General features: G+C 40.6%; 1 long non-coding RNA gene across 1 annotated transcript; it reads right to left on the reverse strand.

Moving 5' to 3' along the window:
* Positions 1-611: 611 nt before the first annotated feature.
* On the reverse strand, positions 612-7,205 carry LOC147832492 (uncharacterized). The gene is made up of 3 exons (XR_015516617.1): positions 7,018-7,205; positions 2,562-2,642; positions 612-1,721 (listed from the first exon to the last, which is right to left on the reverse strand). It is a non-coding gene; the product is annotated as an uncharacterized LOC147832492 (long non-coding RNA).

Below are 7,205 nucleotides of genomic sequence, written 5' to 3' on the forward strand. Positions count from 1 at the left end.
TGGCTGCTTTTAGAGGATTTTCAGCAATGGGAAGACAGCCCCTGGCGGCACTTTCAAGACGCATCAAGGACATTTAGGTAAATAACTCTATTGCTGGAGGGAAACCTTTCGGAGGCAAACAGAAATAGGGAATTGGAGAAGAGGGAATGTTAAACACATCCACATGTTATCAGATCAGCATTGTGCAACATACTAAAATCTTTTGATGATTCTCATTTGAGCTTTTCTTATGATTTATTGTCTTTCAATGTAACGTAAAAGACATTTCTTGGAAGATCAGCTTTAAAGGATGATTAGTGCAGGTAGGTTAAATATAATTATCTTTTGTAACTTGGTTATGTAAGGTGTTGCAAAGAACACCGTAACATAAAGCACTTATGGCCCCTCATGAGATTAAACTGCTTGAAGATTCATGAGTGCTTATATGTGTTATGTCTTTTAGGGAACACAAGGTTTCGAGGTCAATGAGTGTTGCAAAAAGGGTTTAAATGCTCTCAGTTTGCCTACAGATGTGCATGAATGCGCCTTCACAATCCTGCATGTGTTGCTACTTACAGTAAAACCATATCACGCTTTATTAACTAATTCAAAAAAAGAGCGTCGCATAAATTCAGAATATACATTTTATTAAACAAAAAGGCAGGACTGGAATTGTTAACAATTTTTTTTTCAAGTTAGCAAGATAGAATAAACTCAGGGCTCAGGAGGTGAGTGAATCCAAAGCCTATGGATGACAAGCCTGCAATTCATTCATTCATTGATTTTCCTTCAGCTTAGTGCCTTTATTAATGAACGGCAAACTTTTTCGGCATATGTTTTACACAGTGGATGCCCGTCCAGTTGCAACCCAGTACTGAAAAATCTCCATACACACTCATTCACACACATACAATATTAAGGCCAATTTAGTTCATCCAATTCCCCTATATAGCACATGTCTTTGGACTGTGGGGGTAACTGGAGGACCTGGAGGAAACCCACACAAATACAGAGAGAGCATGTAAAGTACACACAAAAATGCCAACTGACCCAGCCAGGACTCGAACCAGCAACTTTCTTGCTGTGAAGTGATGGTGCTAACCACTGTACCACCGTGTCACCCCAAGCCTGCAAACTTTATTCAAAAAAAGTGTAACTGCTAATGCTAATGTTAGAACTTTGGCAGAATTGCCATACCAGAGGCCAATATACATCTGAGGTGCCACTTATGACCCAATACAGACTCTCTAATAATTCAGTAGTAAAACATTCATTCATTTATTCATTCATTTTTTTTTTTCGGCTTAGTCCCTTTATTAATCCGGGGTCACCACAGCGGAATGAACCGCCAACTTATCCAGCACATGTTTTACGCAGCGGATGCCCTTCCAGCCGCAACCCATCTCTGGGAAACCCATACACACTCATTTACACACATACACTATGGATAATTTAGCCTACTGTGGCGGGATAAAGAGGGAAAATATACACACACTCAGATGTAACAAGTGAAAGCCCAGGAGGGGTGTTTATTTACAAGTATAGTCCGATGTGTATGTGACAAAGTGCTCCGTTGTGCTTCCTTCAGTCCCAGAAAGTGCCGTGTTTAGGTGGTGATGATTATGGTGTTGTCCTTCGTGAAGGGGTAGCAGTGGGGGTGAGCTCCAATCAGCCACTCAATTCTGCAAGATAGAACAGAGAATTGTTAGCATGGAGGTTTCTTGTTAAAAGTCACTCACTCGCTTGTCCTCTCGTGCGGTTTAAATCCCCTTCTCTTCATGAGCGACCGGTGTGGCTGATTGGGCTTAAGTATGGTGCAGCTGGTGTACCATGGCGCCGGGGAATGAATCGCCACACCTACCCAATTCACTTGTACCACATGTCTTTGGACTGTGGGGGAAACCAGAACACCCGGAAGAAACTCACGCAAATGCAGGAAGAACATGCAAACTTCACACAGAAATGCCAACTGACCCAACCAAGGCTTGAACCAGCAACCTTCTTGCTGTAAGGTGACAGCACTACCTACTGCGTCACTGTGTAGTAAAACAATCTTTGCTAAAAATAATTGGGAGTTGAAAAAAAACTAAATCTCTGAAACAGACAGCATTGCCTTGGTGGGCTGAATGCAAATACAAATACTTTGTATTGTGTAGGCATTTCTTTCAGACAAACTCTGTTTTCAGAGAGTTTTTAAAACCAGGTACCTGACTGGATAAATCTGAAAATACCATAAAAAAAAACACCATAGCATTTTTGTGTGGATGGCCAACCCATATATTTTTTTTTATTGATGATGTCAAACACTGCTATGTCACTTGAAGAGCCCCTATGATGGGTTTTTGAAAATGACCTTCCATGCAGTGTGTTACACAGCTCTTAAGTGAATGAAAACATCCAGCTGAGGTCTAAATCTGAAAGTGCACCGTGTTTAAAACTATTGATTCTTTAACGAAATAGTCGAGTCAGAGTCGAATAAATGAATGGCGTTGAGTTCGGATCTTTTGCCTGTATGCATCGTCAATACGGTACATCACAAAATATGTAATGCCAGATCCAGTAAAACATGAACGCGCTTTTACCTTCAGACACTAGCGGAGCCCATGAAATCACGAGACTGATCATGACACAAAGATGACGATCACAGACAGATGGAGATTCGGCTGTGGGGAATAAAGGGATAAAGTTATTACTCACAGCAATACCACAGTAAAGCTAACCGTGTGGTGTGTTTGTTCCTGTCATTTTTCTGATGATTGATACAATAACCTACCCTGCAGAGTAGGATTCATCGGCCGTTTGCTATAAAAGGAAGGAGCAGCAGAGACTATGGGCATACTCACAGTATGTACAGTTGCCTTTACCCGGGCTGAAGCACACTTGTCTCCCCTCCCGTCTCCCCTGACGGCCCGTACTCACATTGCATTCAGGCCTGAGCATGTTTACATCATCGATATTGCGCTGTTCAGTTTAGGGAAAGCGCTCTCGCTTAGCACTGTGGATATTTCTTTAAATCATTACATGGTTGATATGCAGTGACACACATTAAAATATTTCGCCGAACAGATCCAGCACTTTTGACATAAAAAAATCACTTTTTTTAAAACTTTTTATAAAACTTTTTATAAACTTTTTACTTTTTTTTCACTTTTTATAAAAAAATCATCAAGTCATCATGCTGCAGGAATTAGGAGGTTTGCTGAATGTGCAGCTGTCATGCAGGGAGAGATTTGCATCTTTAATAATCTACAACAGTTTGCGTTCATTGAACAGCAAGAATGATTATTAATTCATATGTAACTGTCCCCCTGAAAGGCATGTCTCGTCTTCAGTTTCGAGCTCACACAACAAGCTACAAAGTCCAAGTTAACTGTGCTCTGGCACACCTCTTCCAACCGGGCCAGGGCCAGCCAACTGAACCGTGCCTGAGCCCAATTCAGAGGACCCACACTTCTCACACGATCAGGGAAACGGGCCTGGGCACGCTTCGGATAGCATGTGTGAGTATGCTCTATTATGAATGGGACTTTGTCAACCTTTGACAGGGAATTTGTCAGTAACTGTTACAGTTCATATGGACCAGTTTTTTATTCCTCTGGATCATAACATTTAAGTGTGATTAAACATGTTGCCTCGTTTTGTGTAGTTTGCAAAATATGTGTTTAACAGAGTGTTGTGATGTAACTTGTAATTGCTCCGTGTGGCTTCTAATCTCTTATCTATTATAGGATAGTGCTTGTACTGTATCTCTCGGGTTAAGTCTTTATGGGGCTATTCACATATCGCGTTTAAAACCACGTTAAAAATGCTTTTTCCTTTAATGATTTAAATGCATTACTGAACTCACAATCCTCTGCTGTTTGTCTTTGCTATGGTAAACATTAGCTGTTCATGCGCACGGCATGGTCAATTTTTTAAAATAGTTCAACTTATGCCACTGTGTGAAATTATACTGAATGTCATTGTTACTTGGGGTTAGGGTTAATGAGTAGGTCAATACAGTCTGCTAGTGTTTAACTGCATTGCATTTCTGCATTCCTGCATTGGGTTCCCACATACTATATGCTATTTCATATCCTTGGTGGGCACTTCTCACTGTCTTGCATTGAACCCAGTCGACCAATCACAACAGACTGGGTCATCGAACCAATTGGCAGATTAGCCTCACGCTAAAGCCTGGTTTACACTTCTGCATCAAGTGACCGGCGTAACCCATGGCGCATGCAACGCCCGTAGCTGTGCATTCATACTTCTGCGCGCTGGTTCGGTTGTTCTGCAATAACACTTCCGAAATGCTAGTTGGCAGTGAGGTGTTAATGTTCCTCTGTGTACAAGTGGCTTAAACTAGCTTTTGAGGCACGAACTGGCGGATTTGCAACAGCTTTAACCGTGAGGTAAACACAAAACAAAACTTTCCAGTCGAAGCTCCTTCACTGGACTCCACACTTGTAAAAAATTGCTCCAACAGGCTCGCGCAGCTATCGGTCCGCCCAGACTCGTCAGCGATACCAAGCCGACCAATCACAGAGCTTGCGTTAAGCGTCGTTGTGACATGTAGTTATATTTTTTAAGAGGTGCAGGTCAGCACTGCCGATGGCCACAGCGTAGGGCTATGCGTCGACGCGTAGGCTGTGTCATAGCATACGCATGCGTTTGATGCAGTATAAATTAGTATAAATCAGCCTTAAGGAGGGGTTTGGGAACAAATGAATCCCTGAACAAATCATATAAATAATTAGGTAAAAATAAATGCATATTATAAGACAATGAAAGTGTTTTTTTGACATTGCACGCATATCAGCCTGTTGTTGGAGATGCACAAAACCAAAATATGACCTTTTATTATGCAAAATAGAGGCTCTGTAACAACAACAAAAATCCCAGACTTCATATGAACGTTCATGCAGCAGAAGTTACTGAGCTTAAAGTCCGCAAGAATTCACAATTGGCACTTATTTTTATTTGCATATTTGTATTTTCCCCGCTTAATCTTTAATTGAATACCCCAACCTTACCTCCCCCCTCAAAACATCTTTCCTTCACTTCTGGTCACATGGAATGCTTTCAGGGTGGGGTTATCAGTGCGTGTCTCTTTTGCACCCTGCCTTTGCGGGAGGCAGTGGTTCAAACAAATATGAAATGATCCCGTTTGTAAAAGTTAGCTCCTCGTTCTCGTCATCATTTGGCATCTAAAATTATTCTGCAGCAGAGGGTGCTGACTGTGACTCACGTGGATGGTAATCTGGACTTTAAATCTTCCTCCATTTTGTTAGCAGCGCCCATCTTCCAAAGATCCAATAAGTACCCAAAGAATGAAATCAAGCTCCACCCTATATTTTTTTTTCTCTTTTCAGAAGACATTTCAATCGGACATAGGTCACGACTGGGATAAAAAGGACAAACTTCTGTTTCATGCTGGCTTTACATTCACCATGTTCACCATGCGTCTCACATACTGGTCTGGCATGTATATTTCATCGTTTTTAATCAGTTTCAGTAGTTTGATGTGTACACAGATACTTTTTGAAAGATGGCACAGAGAACGCTCTGGCTGTAGTATCTAGGTATGATCTCCCAATTGATGACTTCCATCAAATGAGCCAGCAATTTAGTGTCAACTAAGGTATAATAACGTGAAAGTACACAGAGTACACAGTGTTCACTCAAGCTTTATTACAGTTAAATGACAAAACAGCACACTAGCAAGACTAACTGTCTGTCACCTTCTGTTGCCATCTATCCTGTTTCCCAATATGCCACGCAGAGTAGAAAATAAAGAGGTGGATTATTTAGCTGCCCGTGTATTCATATAGCAGGGTTTCCATCTACCCAGCCACAAAGAGATTAAAAATATTCCATGACAGCTCAAAGAGCGGCTTCCATGGGGGAATCCACACTGAAGTGCTATGGAATGAGAGACCGAAAGGAGCTAGATGAATAGATAGAATGGGGTCACAGCAAAAGAGACCAAAATATAAAAAGGGCACCACCCTGAGAAGATCAGCCTTCAGTACAGTTGATCTCCCTTCGCTAAAGGCTGGAAACAGTGATGATGGTTTTTAAACTCTCGAGTACAGCAACAACAAACTAATAACAGCTCAAAGCCAAAGGCCTCATTGTGTCTGAACCTTGATTTATTTTTAATCGAGAGATCAGACGCATATGGCATGATTCCTAATGGCAGCATTCCCTTGTGCATTCCAGTAGCTTTGCTGTTGTGTGCTTTGGAAAAACACTTTATCAATGTATTTAATTGGCAACATATGCTGTTGTGTCCATCTGGTCCTTTTCTCACCACTAAAATGTACACTAACAAAAAGCACCAAAATGTACTGTGGCAATCTGCATGTTAAGTCATGACGTATTGGTGACCTACGGAATACTGTTTCTGGATCCAAGCCGCTACTCATTTGAATTGAGAAAATATTAGTTTATATATATATATAAAACATAGTATATACGTCATTCTCTGGCCTTGCTGCATTACAATTTTTTTTTAAAGAATTTATTAATTGCTTTCTGGCAATCTGATAATATGCATATATATATATATATATATATATATATATATATATATACACACACAGTTGCAGTGAGAATTATTCGCCCCCCTGTTAAATTTTTTTCCCAATTTCTTTTCAATGGAGAGAGGTTTTTTTTAACACATTTCCAAACATAATAGTTTTAATAACTCATTTGTAATAACTGATTTATTTTATCTTTGCCACAATGACAGTAAATAATATTTGACTAGATATTTTCAAGACACTTTTATACAGCTTAAAATGACATTTAAAGGATCTGGAAGTCAATTTGCGTGACGTCACACTTAAAAAGCGGATAGTTATGTTTCCATCAAAAGATGTTAATTAGAGTTATGCACAAGACTGAGTATCATGTAAAACTGATAAGTTAAATAATGAGTTAAATAATGATAAAAATGCCACTTCCTATGAAGTATTGACACATATCAAAAATAAAAATAGAATTTGTTCCAGTAGAAGAAGCCACTGTGCACTGCAAAAGCTCGCAACTCACCCCCACCGCTCTTCAGGTACATCGCTCGTACACGCCCCCGCTGCTTTTTAGATACGTCGAGCACACACGCCCCGACCGCTCTTCAGATACCCAAAGGCACCCCCCCCCTCCTAATGGTAGTCCCCAAACTTTGTTCGCTGTAGGCTTTGCTAAGCTAACTCTGAAAAGCCAATGTCTCCCTTTGCACT

The sequence above is a fragment of the Danio rerio genome, chromosome 19 (assembly GCF_052040795.2).
Source record: "Danio rerio strain M-AB ecotype USA chromosome 19, GRCz13ab, whole genome shotgun sequence".
Lineage (NCBI taxonomy): Eukaryota > Metazoa > Chordata > Actinopteri > Cypriniformes > Danionidae > Danio > Danio rerio.